The sequence below is a fragment of the Carassius carassius genome, chromosome 4 (assembly GCF_963082965.1).
Source record: "Carassius carassius chromosome 4, fCarCar2.1, whole genome shotgun sequence".
NCBI classification, from domain to species: domain Eukaryota; kingdom Metazoa; phylum Chordata; class Actinopteri; order Cypriniformes; family Cyprinidae; genus Carassius; species Carassius carassius.
This window is the reverse complement of record NC_081758.1, coordinates 39,819,403-39,834,498: the sequence shown is the minus strand read 5'-3', so window position 1 is coordinate 39,834,498 and position 15,096 is coordinate 39,819,403. Positions and strand designations below refer to the sequence as shown.

At 39.8% G+C, this 15,096-nt stretch overlaps 1 long non-coding RNA gene across 1 annotated transcript; it reads right to left on the bottom strand.

Annotated features, from left to right (window-relative positions):
• Positions 1–5,398: 5,398 nt before the first annotated feature.
• On the bottom strand, positions 5,399–7,081 carry LOC132131606 (uncharacterized). The gene is made up of 4 exons (XR_009428902.1): positions 6,945–7,081; positions 6,675–6,729; positions 5,953–6,051; positions 5,399–5,870 (listed from the first exon to the last, which is right to left on the bottom strand). It is a non-coding gene; the product is annotated as an uncharacterized LOC132131606 (long non-coding RNA).
• Positions 7,082–15,096: the final 8,015 nt, after the last annotated feature.

Sequence of the window (15,096 nt, the reverse complement as noted above, 5' to 3'; positions counted from 1 at the left end):
TTCTAATTTCAACACTGTTTGTTCTTCAGGCATTCCTCTTTAAAAGAAAAGAAGTATCATATTTATTCAAACTGTGTGAAAATGTGTACAACTGAGCAATTTACTTCTGGAGCAATATTGAAATTCCAATATCTGGAAGTGAACCAAATGAAGATGACAAAAGAAAAGTTTGTTAAGACCCAGTATGGTGTTAGCGCAGTGGATAAGACAAATCCCTTTAGTGTGAGAGACCCGGGTTCGAATCCACTGTGAGACACCAATGTGTCCCTGAGCTGCTTATTATTTTCATGTGTTTTTAAGCCTGACCACTTTCCAATTTAAACATTCAAAAGAGTTTAAATCATTCAAACACAAGACGCGGAAAAGTTCAACTCGCGCGCTGTGTTCGGTGCGCGCGCATCTTACAGTCCCAGAGCCGCGTCTCACAGACAGCAAAACTAAACCAAGCTCTCCTTTGCGAAGTTCTCCTGGAACTTCCTCCTGCACCTGAACGAACAAATACAAATCGCTCTTTAAACAAACAGAAAAGTATGTGAAAAAGCCCATTTCTGCACCGCGGTGTTCTGGTGTTCAGGGCTCATGCAGAGAGAGGCGTCTCAAAACACTTTTTTTAAACACAGAATTTGCCTCTTTTTGCTCTTGTACCGACAAAAACATACAAAATATGTCAAAATACCCGTCTTGGAAAGTATGCTTGAAAAAACTGTCGGTTATGTCTTAGGTGAAAGTAAACAGTTAAGAAAAATATTGGATGTGTATTATATTGGATGCATTCATTGTCTCTTAAAGTGACTGCGCTTATTAGCTACTAGCTGCTGTAATGTTAATCCAAGAAAATTAAAAAATATATATATTTTTTAAGTTTTAATAGTAGGTGCAGGACACTATAATTAATTTAGGTAAGACAGTATAGTAAAATTAAGCGAGCTGTGACATATTATACCCAAAAAAATCTTCATACATTGGACTACTATTGATTGATAATTGATAGGAAAAAAAAGGGACCAAAAATTATTCAGACACTTTGACCTCACCATGTTTTGCTTTCTTTTTGCTTAATATTTGTCTGTTTCTGTCTTATTCCGAGGTCACCGTAGCCACCAGATCCAGTCTGTATCCAGATCAGAGGGTCACTGCAGTCACCCGGATCCAGTACGTATCCAGACCAGATGCTGGATCAGCACCTAGAAAGGACCTCTACAGCCCTGAAAGACAGCGGAGACCATGACAACTAGAGCCCCAGATACAGATCCCCTGTAAAGACCTTGTCTCAGAGGAGCACCAGGACAAGACCACAGGAAACAGATGATTCTTCTGCACAATCTGACTTTGCTGCAGCCTGGAATTGAACTACTGGTTTCGTCTGGTCAGAGGAGAACTGGCCCCCCAACTGAGCCTGGTTTCTCCCAAGGTTTTTTTCTCCTTTCTCCAGTTGTGCAAATATTGTCATATTAACAGTTATCTGAAGTTTTGGTTGATTGTAATACATTACATATCTTTCTATCAAAGTTATCTGACATTATCAAGATGAATTTGTTCTGACAGTTCAACTCTGAGTTCTTGTCATTTTTTATTACCATTTTATAAACTAGAGCAAATAAACTGTGATAATGTAAGAAATGTTGAAGGTGTCTGAATACATTTTGGTTTGACTTTTAATTAAATTTTTACAGTGAAGACTATGCAGTGCTATTTTATATTTAATTATTTGTTTTCTGTACCTGGACACCTACAAACATGAAACAACATAAACATTGTAGAATTAGCACAAATAAGTAAATAGAATGAACATATAAATGAAACAATTTCAAACAGGGTTCACTGGTACAACCTGCACCGGGGCTCCACTTACCCCAGCTATGGCCCTGCCTGAGCAAGACACTTAACCCCTAGTTGCTCCAGAGGCGTGCGACCTCTAACATATATAGCAATTACTGCTAAATGTAATGTAAGTAACAGACATGCAAACATTGGAGAAAAAACTTGAAAAGTGCTCTTTCCCCATTTTTGAATGATCAGTATTGGTACATAATGCAACAAAGATTGCTAAAGTCAACTGATTTTACTAACAGACCTACCAATCTCTGAGTAAAAATAACATCATGATGCTGGCTCCTTTCTGAAGTCATTTTTAACCCCCTGTAATATGGCTCTGAATCTCAGGTGAAAACCCCCCTCTACAAAAGAGTGGATTATTCAGTAAATGTATCTGTGATATTTAATATTTTGGCTTTCATCATTATGCATCTTTCTTCAGAAAAAAATATTAGCAAAATCAAAAATTTGAGCCGGGGGCCTCTGGTACTCTTTTATTAGTGACATCTGCAAGCGTTTCAGGAAAACTTTGTCTGTGTGATTGTTTTAGTGAGTAAAAATCACTAGCACTCAATTGGCTTTTGTCTTTTGCAGCCAATCAAAGCCACACACTGGTGCACTCAGTTACACCATATTACCACAGTCACTCTTTCTCTTCTTTTATTTGGCAAATGTGAAATATTAAAATATACTTTGCACATGTTAATATTCAGATATCAAGATTGATATTAATATGCATATGCATCTCACTCAGTTTTTCTTTGATTGTGGTTAAACATTGCAAGCAGTGCTATTTCCATAAGATATTATTTAATGTGTTGGTGTGTGTGTGTGTTTAAATAAATTGCTGACAATGGCTGCATTTATTTGATCAAAAATACAGTAATATTGTGGAATATTATTATAATTTAAAATAAGTTTTCTATTCGAATATATTTAAAAATGTAATTTATTCCTGTGATGCAAAGCTGAATTTCAGCATAATTACTCCAGTCTTGTCACATGATACTTCAAAAATCATTCTAATGTGCAGATGTGAATATGAATATTAATATGCATTTACATCTATCAATGTAAAAATCTGTGATTGTTGTGTGACCTTTCAGTGCTATTTAAGATTATTATTTTGCAAAAGATTACATATATGATTATTTTTTTTTAGTTCATTTCCTTTTTTGAACATTTTGTTTACTAGTCCGGATCTTTACCACAAAGCTGCAGAAGTTCTGACTGTATTTGTTCATGTGTGTGCAGGAAAATACAGCCTCGGCTTTGTCGGAATGAGCCGAACCACCACGACTTTGACAACATCACTTTGTCAATGGTACAGTCTAAAAATAATTTGTTGTTATCTGAGCCATAGTCCTGTCAATCTTTCTCAATCAATTGATTTTACTTGTGGTCTCAAACCATCCAGCACCACCAACAGCTCAACGTTGATCTTACAGTCAGTTTCTGTTTATAATTTTTTTTCCATATGAATTTTTTTTTTTTTTTTTTTTGATGCATCCTGCCACGAGTGCTGCATTTTTTAAGATGCCATCTCAAGTTAATAATAGTCAAAGTTGTCTAACTTCTTAAAAAAAAAGTGCCTTGAGACCCCATGGGACCCTGACATGCGAGCACCACAAAGTCAGGCCCTGTAATTGCAGCTTTTTTATGTTCATATTATGTTAAATAGAACTCAACAATTTTGTTGTACCATGCTGAGGGATGAAATAGACACATGTAATTAATTTGTTCTTAACTGAACTAGGGTCCATGTTTATGTCTGTATGTTGGGCAAACACATGTATATATGAAGTTTTGTGGAAGTGTTAAATGTGAAGTTTGCATTTATTTAATAAAAAATACAGTTAAACCACTCTGAAATTATTATTACAAAAAAAACAATAATTTCTATTTGTATATAGTGTACTGTAAAATGTATTTGATTCTTGTGATCAAAAAGCTGAATTTTCAGCATCATTACTCCAGTCTCACATGATCCTTCAGAAATCATTCTAATATACTGATTTGCTACTCAAAAAACATTTTTTTTTTTTATTATTATTATTCTCAGTGTTGAAAGTTGTGCTGCTTAATATCCTTGTGGAAACCGTAATACTTTTTTTTTTAATCGAAAGTTCAATGTATTTGAAATAGAAATCTTTTGTAACATTCTATTACTGTCTAGTATAAGATTCTATAACGTATCTTAACTGTTAACTTCCTTGAAGACTAAAAGCTCTTAGAAAAATTTGACTGACTGGTATAGTAGCTAGTTTTTAATTCTGATTTGCATATTTATGAGGTCAATAACATTGATTGGATGAAGACAACCACATAAGCTGTTTTAATAACTGCATGTCCATCTGTGAAAACGTTGCCATTTGTATAGTAGTGCTTGTGTTGCCGGCAGATGCCATGTTTTCGTGTTGTATTCCTGCACATGGTGTTCTCAAACACACTTTTGTGGTGCAGACAAAACAGGAAAGTGTCTGTCAGTTTTGATTCAATGTTACCACATGGAAGAATTAGTTGTGCTGCGGGCAAGCCACCAGCCTCAATGTTGTGAATGTGTATTTGTCTGTCTCCACTCGTCCAGGGTTTATGAACTATTATGATGCCTGCTCTGAGGGCCTTCGTGCAGCGAGTACACTCTTGAGTCTCGGGGGTCCAGAAGACTCCTGTTATTCTCCAGAGTGCATGAGGCTTATAGTGATAATAAAATGCAAATACGTATATCACATTTAATTGGGTCCTGATCTAGATTGAATAAAAAAAAAAAAAAGTGAACGCTATTTGCACCTTCTGAATTGCAAATTTATATTTTACAATTAGGGCTTTATTTCAAAAAATTCTGAACTTTTTCTCAGAACTCTGAATTTCTATCTTGCAATTGAGTTCATATTTTGTATTTCTAACATTTCTCAGAATTCAGAGTTTATATTACAAATTCTGAATTTATATTTTGTAATTCTGTATTTTGATTTCATAATTCTAACTCGCACCCCCCTTGCAACGGCCCTGGGTGTCTATGTTAATAAGCTCATGAGTTGTTTTTGTTCAACATAGATTGAATGAGTATCTACAAAACTAGAAAAAAAAATTTGTCCATATTATGACATCTTTGATGTGTATGCTATAGGATCCAGACTGATGGGCCTCTTCCGGTCCTATCCGATGGCTGACACTGAAGGCAACCCTTTTCTGTCCCCTCAGTGCTGCTTGTACATGTTTGTGCTCAGTCTAAGGAAGTGCCCAACCAGGTTAGTGGTAATATGACATAGCAGTAACATTACAGCCATCTCATTTTAGATGCATGTTGCACCAAAAGGTTACATTACCAATCAGAGGTTTGGACACGCGTGCAGTGCAATGCACTGTAGCATTACACTTGCTCACCAATGGATCCTCTGCAGTGAATGGGTGCATTGGTTTGGCCAACATGTAAATTGTCCGAGCACAGTTAATTTCGGACTGTTTATCTGATGCTGCAATAATTTACACAACTATTTTAAGTCTACACAGCCTCTGTTTGCCATATTTGTATTCATCATGCAAACAAGACAATCCACAGGTATATCGGAGATAAAAAAAAAAAAATAACTTTAAATTTTATTTACAGTATTTCCTTGTAAAAATGTAATATTAAATGCTGCCATCAGATTTTGAACTACCTGGACATTCAAAATGACAAAAAGAAATCGGGATTAACAGTTTATTAATAAATATTGGTGTGGATGTTTACCGAAGTGGAACTATGATTCAGTGTATTTTCAACATTACATTGCAAGCTTTACATCTGCATCACATTATAATCAGAGATTCTTAAATGAAATAAGAAACAGTGTCAGATCAGAGGAAATTTATACACATATTTTCATGTATTCAGTAATTATTTAACACAATGAGGCATTCATCGGACATGATCTATTAGAAAACGGTGAAAGGTGTGAAAAGGGCACTGTAAAACCAAAGTGGCAGAACACAAGCATTATTCTACGATCTTTACAACAGAAACGATACGGGGTCATTTAGGGCAGCTCACTTCAAGATTGTGTCTTCATTAGCTGTTGGATAAAAATATTTAGAGTCAGTACTCATCAATTTGCAGAAGAGTCACACTATTTAAATGTCAAGAGAAAACCTCACCTTCTGCTAGCTGCTTAGCAATGCGTTCCTTCTCCTCTCGTACCTTCTTCTCTTCCTCATCTATTCTCCTCTCCTCCTCCGCAATTGGTTTCAGATTATCTGGAGCATAAAGAAAAAAACTTTTAACTAAAATGCAAGGTCTTTGAGTAAAGATTTTTTAGGAGACTTTCAACAACAGATGCAGCAGCATTTTTAGTTGGAACCTTGTTTCCACCATGGAATTAAAAAAAAAATTTGTAATTACAGATTACTTTTTTCCTTGGAATTCTGAGGTTACATCTGGAAACTGTTATTTTTTCCAGACATGGAATAAATGATAATAATAAAAAATACATTCTTGCAATTCTGAGGTTGAAAAAAAATAAAAAAAATAAAAAAAAATAAGTCGCACCGTTTTTTTTTTACTTTTTGTTCCATAGTGGAAACAATCTTCCTTATTTTAACCAACAATTTTCTTTCATTTAATTTCTCTAAAAAAATTAAGTGCACTTATTATATGTAGTTCAGTACTACAGAAACATGCACTTTATAGTTGTTTTAATGTGTTAATGAACCTTTAAACAAATCAGTGACCTCCATAAGCCACCTGCAAAAAAAAAAAAAAAAAAAAAGTGTGTGTGTTTGTGTAAAATATTGTCTGTTAGAACATATTTTATTAACACGTCCCAGAATGTCTTTTGAAAAGCAGTCCCAATATTTCTGATGAACTTTCTGGTTTTTACCATATCTGCGCTTTCCGTAGAGAATACCAACGAGCAATGCAGACCATCTGGCTGTCTGAAAGACAAAATAAATCTAATTAATATCCATAATTCTGTCTTATTAACAGGAAATCTAAGAAATATCTTGACTTTCAGCATGCAGGCCATGTCAACACATCACAGTCCGCTCTTACCTCGGAGAGAAGCACGACAGAAATGAGGGAAAGAGACGCCTTTCTACGTTTAATCTCAGTCATAAACATCCAGAATAAAGGATTTGTGAATACAAACCTTAATCAGCGGTGAGACTTGCACTGGAGGAGACATTTCCTTGAGTTTAGGACCGCGCTCAGTCTGCAGAGGTCAGAGAAGCGTAAGCACCACTAGAAGAAGAAGTGACGCTTATCAGCGCTCAGTGACGTCACAGTGGCGCCCCTACAGGCCTGGGGACGTATTACAGGAATTTTCCTTTAGGTCTTAAAGGTCCCCTGCTTCGTGATCCCATGTTTTAAACTTTAGTTAGTGTGTAATGTTGTTGTTAGGGTATAAATAATATCTGTAAAATTCTAAAGCTCAAAGTTCAATGCCAAGTGAGATATTTTATTTAACAGAATTTGCCTACAAAAAACGACCCGTTTGGACTACATCAAAGAGTATAGAAGTAACAAGAGGCGAAACTCCGTTGCAGTTTTGACAACAATCGCTAGATGGCGCTGCTATCGCGCTGCTGCCATTTTGGACTGAACCAACGGCTTTACCGTTGGCAGAACTACAGTATACACTGCAGCATTATGTCTGTAAGGCAAGGCCAGGCAAGTTTATTTATATAGCACATTTCGTACACAATGGTAATTCAAAGTGCTTTACATAAAAGAAAGTAAAATAATAATGAAGAAAAATAAAACAAGCAATTTTAAAACTTTTAAAATGATTAAAACATTTAAAAACAGTTAAAAAATGATTTTACATAAAAAAAAAAATTAAATTAAAAAAACAGTGAATATAGTGCAATCACATATTTCAATATAGTGCAATCACATATAGTGCAATCATATATATAGTGCAATCAATTCGGACATTGCACAGTGCTCATTCAATAAAAGCACAGCTAAACAGATGGGGTTTGAGTCTAGATTTAAATGTGACTAGTGTTTTAGCACATCTGGTGTGATATGCTCAGATTTTCTGGTTCTAGTCAGAATCCTGGCAGCAGTGTTCTGGATGAGCTGCAGCTGTCTAATGGTCTTTTTGGGAAGGCCGGTGAGGAGCCCATTACAATAGTCCACCCTGTAAATTGGAAACAAAGAAAACAGTGTTCTGCCATCAACTGTAACAACTATCAGTGTACAACCAAGCAACTAGCATTTCATAGGCTAGATTCCCCAAAGATTCAGAGAGGTAAAATAGAAATTTTTTTATCAACGTTAAAGTGAGCTAACGTCAACGATAACAGGTGCTGTAACGTTAATGTAAGCTATCCCATGACCGCAGTAACAGTTTGCTAACGTTATGTATTTGGTCAAAATTGGGTCAAGACTCGATATGTGCTTTTTAAATCGCATATTTTCAGAGATATATGAACACCTGACCTGGCAAATGACCGCTTTATTAATGGTTGTAATTCAAGAATGCTTTGGAATATAGACTTACTGTATGGTCTCGTTTTAAAGAAGACATTTGCTAGGTTATTGTTGAAGTGAAATAAATTATGAAAGTGAAACTGAAAAAAGTTATATAAGTTTGAGTTTATTAAAATTTACAAATTAAAAAATATAATTATTTATATTCTATATAAAAAATATACATATATATATCATTCGGTATCATTCAATTCTATGACAGCTGTGTTGCGTTCAGTCCAAGATGGCGGAGCTGCAGCTCTGCGCATGGGTGCGTTTGCCTCTTGTTACTTCTATACTCTTTGACTACATCCCTCTAGTTCCTGCAGTAATGACGTCACTAAAACAGTTTTATGACTAACCTCCGCCCACATTAATTCACAAAAAGGGGGCGTGGTCTTGTTGCGCTCCGACGGAGAAGAAGGAAGATTTTCATTTGTGTTTGTCGCCATGTAGTTGAAACGCTGTTATTTTCATCTCGGAGTCCAATCACCTTTGTTTGGGCTTCCCAGGGACGCTGTACTTGGAGATTAATGGTTACAATTTATGTTTAACTCGGTTCCCGAAAATTATAATCCACATGTAAAACTATGTGCAGCACATTTTGCTGAGGACAGCTTGCTGAGGACAACTTCCTCAATCTCAATCAGTTTAATGCCGGATTCGCACAAAGATTATTCTGGAAAGATGGAGCAGTTCCCTCTTTGTCTGGAGAAGGCGTTGTTTATGGACCACAACCGGTAAGTGTATTTTATTATTTAAGTTGGTGCGTTTAACAGTTTCTGTAACTTATTACACAAAGGGCAACGCTGTTTAGCTTTGTTAACTAAATGTTAGGGGCTGTGCAAAAAAACGAATGCGATTTTCATGCGCTCCTGTGATTATAAGCACATCTCCTGCCCACTTGCTTCTCAAAACTACTCCAAAACTAGTCCAATCCCGTTTCCAGGAGGGCAGCGCGCGCTCAGCTGCTGTTGTATCACAACACAGGAACCGCTGGCACAATGAGAACTCGTCACGTATTTCTGAAGGAGGGACTTTATAGAACAAGGAAGTCATCAGCCCGTTATGACAGTGAAACTTCTCCGGTTTCTCACGTAACCTTAGTTCCCTGAAAGGAGGGAACGAGACATTACGTATGGGGAAATCCATTTCCTCGAAATTATGAAGTCTGATTGAATAACTCTTTTGCTTGCAAATAGCCAATGGCGCCCCCGCCCTCACCTGATTGGCTGACAGCCATCAATATAGGTGACGGCGGGCGCCTAAAAACCTCAGAATCTTTGACTGAATGAGAGCTACGAGGCTGGAAGGTTTTACACACGGCAGGTTACGTAATGTTTCGTTCCCTCCTCTCAGGGAACTAAGGTTACGTGAGTAACCGGAGACGTTCCCTTATCGAGTCCGTCTCTCGACATTACGTATGGGGAACAATAAAACCCCCGCCGTGTGGAAAAAACTGTCCGGCCCGGCTCGCATCGAGCCACAGTAGAGCATAAGCACTAATTCTTACAGTGCTAGCTCTAGGTCGCGTACCGGACCTGTTTGAAACACCTCTTGGCACCGAGTCAAATCGGCTCCTACACCATCGTAATCCCATGCAACCAGATAAGCAACACTGGTGTGATATGGGGAAAATGCAGCAATATGTTGGTGCTTGGGAATACACTGCCGGCTTATAATGTGGGCATAATAAGGGGACCACATTAAATAGCTGATGAATAAATCAACCACAGCTATTACTAAAATAACTGATGCTGTCTATACGACCTGGTCGAAACCATGGCTAGGACACGCGCCAGATGGGGCGTGCCCATAGCCTAGTCCAGTGACTGCTCAACTCCCTCCTCCTGCACTGACAGCACATGTGATACGAACAAGGGAATGTTCAAATTATAGAATCTCGCAAACGTGTTGCGAGACGACCCGCCTGCTGCGAAACAAATGTCCTGAATAGACATGCCTTTCGCCCAAGCCAATGACAACGCCAAACTCCTTGTGGATTGTGTGTGCACCCTGATTGGGCAGGCGGTTCCCCGGGAAGCATAAGCCAGTCGCACAGCCTCCACTATCCAGTGTGATAGCCTCTGCTTCGACAGCGCGCTGCCCTTCTTGGCACCCGCGTAGCAGACGAAAAGCTGCTCTGACGTTCGAAACTGGCTAGTTCTGTTCTTATAAGCACGCAGAGCATGCACGGGGCACAAAGCGCACTTCTGAGACACTGAATTATTGTCCTCCTCGGGGCAAAATGCTTGAATTGTAACTATCTGAGCTCTGAACGGCGTTGAGAGCACTTTAGGTGAATAGCCGTGTTTGGGTAAAAGTCTGACCATACAATCGTCCCGTCCAAACTGCATACACGCGCTGTTCACTGAAAGGGCATGTAAGTCTCCCACTCATTTCCTGCAAGCTAGCGCGAGCAGTAGCGCCGTCTTAAATGAGAGCACTTTAAGGTCGCTAAACTCGGCTGGTTCAAAAGGTGGGTCAGACAGCCCACTAAGCACTAACGACAGGTCCCAGACCGGCATCTGACGAAGGCGAGGTGGATTAAGCCGCCTAGCTCCCCGAAGAAAGCTTGTTATCAGGGGGTGCCTCCCCACCGAATTGCCATCTAGCAAGTCACGAAAAACGGCGATAGCTATTGTCTGCAGCACTCGCTGATATACTCCACGCTGATCTGCCACACATGCAGGTCCCAAAGCTCTGGGTTGGGGTGCCATATGGTGCCCCTCGCCTGGGATAAGAGGTCCCTTCTCGGCGGGATCCGCCACGGGGGAAGCCGTGACATGTTCACCAGTTCCGGGAACCAAGGCTGGTTGGGCCATTTGGGTGCTACCAGGATCAACGCACATCTCTCCTCCCTGATCTTTTGCAGCACCAGCGGCATTAACTTGACTGGGGGAAAACCATAATTCCGTCCCTTGGGCCAGCGGCTCGACAGCGCGTTTCCTCCCAGGGGGGATGCTGTCAGCGAGAAGTACAGAGGGCAATGGGCGTTCTCCTGCGTCGCAAAGAGGTCGATCTCCACTTTGCCAAACAGATTCCAGATCATATTTATCGTTTGCGGATGGAGCCTCCATTCTCCGTGTACTGTGCAATGCCGTCCCTGAAATGCCATCCATAAAAGCAGCTGTCTCGCTAATCCCTGCAGGGATCGCGAACGCAAACCTCCCTGGCGATTGATGTACGCCACCATCGCCGTGTTGTCCGTTCTGATGAGAACATGACGGTCTTTCACGAATGTAAGGAAAGTCTGCAGCGCTAGATGAACCGCTTCCATCTCCAAGCAGTTTATATGCCAGCGCGTCTGGTCCCCTGTCCACGTACCGAATGCTGGTCTGCCATCGCATAGGGCTCCCCAGCCTGATAGTGATGCATCCGTAATGACCTCTACACGTCTAACCACTCTGCCCATAGCAGCACCCTGCTCGAATACGGTGGTGCCGAACCAAGGCGCCAGAGTCTCGAGACATGAACGCGTTATGATAAGGTGTTCCGTTCCCGCTCTCCACACCCGCGGCTTCACTCGGCTCTGTAACCAGTGTTGAAGCGGCTCATGTGTAGGGCTGCAACTAACGATTATTTTGATAATCGATTAATCTGTCGATTATTTTTACGATTAATCGATTAATCGGTTTATGTACTTATATTTTAGTTTTTTCCATTTTTTCCCCCAAGTAAATTATTAATAAATGGTCTTTATCCTTCAGCATAGATTTTTAAGAGATTTTAACCATTTTGCATTGTCATATCCTAATCAAAAATATACCTGGAGTTGTTTTATTGTGTTAGTAATCCTTTGTCGAACTCTTCTGCAATCAGAACACTGACCCATACTCCGGCAAATTTCACAAGGAGATTTAAAATAATGTTTTCACCATGGCAGTCCTTAGAGCTCCTAAAGTAGTTAAACATCCCGAACGAAGCTTATTAAGGAATCTTTCAGAACATATTTTCACGAAGAATAAGGATAAAACAGAATAAAATTGCAGTGCATTGTATTTTATTATTTACTGGGAAACAGCTTTATAGCTTTTGCTGTGAAATTGTAAACAATCCTTCGAATAAAGTGCCAATGGCATGAAACCTGAATGGAAATCACAATTTAAAGTAAAATCCATCAGAAGGTTGTCCAGAAAAAAAAAATTGGACAGTCACACACAAAAAACCTGCTGTGTGAAAAAGAGCAGTGAATACTTAGAAAAAAAGTGCATTTCAAATATCTTTAAACATTTACCTCTCTCATTCAGTCATAATTAGGCTGCACGACTGAATTTTGAACTGGTAAACTACAAACTGATCACAGAACATGTTTGTAAAGCTTTAAATGTTAACTGTTAAAAAGCAATGTTATCAGCTTTTACGACTAAACATTTGCAAACAACATTGTACTGGAGAATCTGCACAAATAAAAGTCTTAGGGGCCGTTCACATATCGCGCCTAAAAACGCGTAGAAAACGCTAGGCGCACCGCTTTCTCCTCCTTTCCAAAGCGCTCGGGCAGAAGCGCCCCTGAGGCTCTGCCTTTGCTAAGCAACCATGACGTGCTCTCTCCTTGAAGACGCGGAAATTTCAGCAAAGGATAAATGGATTTGCAGCTCAAAAAATCGCTTGCAGTAGCTCTGCTACTAAATTTATTTCAAAATGGAAATCCATATACAACTATGATCAGCTGTTCCTTTCATCTTGACTGAGCTTTTAACGTTGTTACGGGAAAGGATGAAGCTGATTGGTTAGTTCTTGTCACATGACCCGCGATGCGCTTGCAGCATTCTGAAAAGTTGAGATGTTTTTAACTCGACGCGGTGCGGTGTTGGAAATAACGAACTTGAGCGCGCAAAAGACGCGATATGTGAACGTCCCCTTAAACAGTTCAGTAGTGCAGAGTTTACAGGTTACTCTTCTTTTTTGAAGGCTCAAAGTAAAGTACTCCCAGTCTCCCACATCCCGCTAAATGCTGCAGAGACGCTGTTCGGGAAGCACGTGACATAAAACGAGGCCAGCTATTGGCTATTCGCTACTTCTCCTGCTGTACTGGCTGAGTAAAACCTCCGGTGGCTCATTACTGCCACACTTTGGTCACCGCAGATTTGAAATATGCACGAAATGAGCCGCTTACGGCAAATAAAAGTTATTTAGCAACGAATCGATGACTAAATTAGTTGACAACTATTTTAATAATCGATTTTTATCGATTAAATCGATTCGTTGTTTCAGCTCTACTCATGTGCAACAAGCCCAGTCTGCAGACGGACACTGCAGCCGCCATCAGACCGAGCAACCTCTGAAACGTTCTTAAGGGGATTGCTCTGCCTTGAACGAAGAGGGCTAGTGTATTGTGTATCGACTGGATTCTCAGCTCTGACAGCTTCGCGATCATAGTGCGCAAGTCCAGTATCATACCCAGGAATGTGATATATTGGCGCGGCTGCAGTGTGCTCTTCTGAATGTTCACAGACAGCCCCAAACCTATCAGGTGGGCGAGGAGTCTGTATTTGTGTTCCTCGAGAGCGCTTCTTGACCACGCGATAACTAACCAGTCGTCGAGATTCAGTATGCGCATTCCACTGAGCTTCAGGGGAGCGAGCGCTGTATTCATGCACATTGTAAATACGCGGGGAGCCAAAGCGAGCCCAAACGGCAGCACTTTGAACTGGTATGCCACACCTTCGAATGCAAAACGCAGGAAGCGTCTGTGATGTGGGGCTATCTGGATGTGGAAGTATGCATCCTTTAGATCCACTGCAATGAAGTAATCATTGGGCTGAATGTGCGCGAGGATCTGCTTCACAGTTATCGTCTTGAATGTGTGTTTCGCGAGCGCTTTGTTCAGTAATATCAGGTCTAAGATGGGGCGCATACCTCCGTCCTTTTTCAGAACTAGAAAATAACTCTTTCTAATAATAATTTCTCCATTCCCTGGGCACTATCTCTACAGCTTGTTTGGCCAGGAGAGAGGATATTTCTTGATGGAAAGCTCCTCACAGGCACGACATCCCGATCCTTCGAATGCCGCCTCTGCGTGAGCCCAACCCAGGCACAGCACACACTGCTCGTGTGCGTCCGGGAGATCAATGGGCCCACCACACATGCGGCAAAGTGACATTTTAAAGAAAAATCGCCGGAACGCGAGAGGGGATAATTTTCCACAATTTTCCGCTCTGAATGCGTGAATCCACGGCGAAACCAGACTCAAGTGAAGAAAAAAGATTCTGAGGTTTTTTGGCGCCCGCCGTCACCTATATTGATGGCTGTCAGCCAATCAGGTGAGGGCAGGAGCACAATTGGCTATTTGCAAGCAAAAGAGTTATTCAATCAGACTTCATAATTTCGAGGAAATGGATTTCCCCATACGTAATGTCGAGAGACCGACTCGATAAGGGAACAGCGGTATACAGATAGGTGAATTGTGTGAAAAATACTCTGTTTTTTTACACGCGAAACATGAACACTTGTTATATTGCACACTGTAAACACAATCAAAGCTTCAAAAAAGTGCGAAAAATGAGACCTTTAACCACTGATCTATAATATATATATATTATAGATTTTAAAAAAATCTATTTATGTTGCGTGCAATTTAGTGGTGGAAATTTGGTTTCTTTCAAGGGATTAGTTCATTTTCAGTTTGTTCACCAAAATGATTCATTCAGATTTGTTCACTGATTTTTTCAGAGACCATTTCTTTATAGTTATTTCACAAATACGCCAGCAAGTGGCGAAAAAGAGTGTTTTATGTGTTATGTCTTAAGTCTTAAGTCAACGAACGTATTTACTTGTGACAAAAACTGATTTGGCTTTATTAAAATGTGTGCATAATCGCA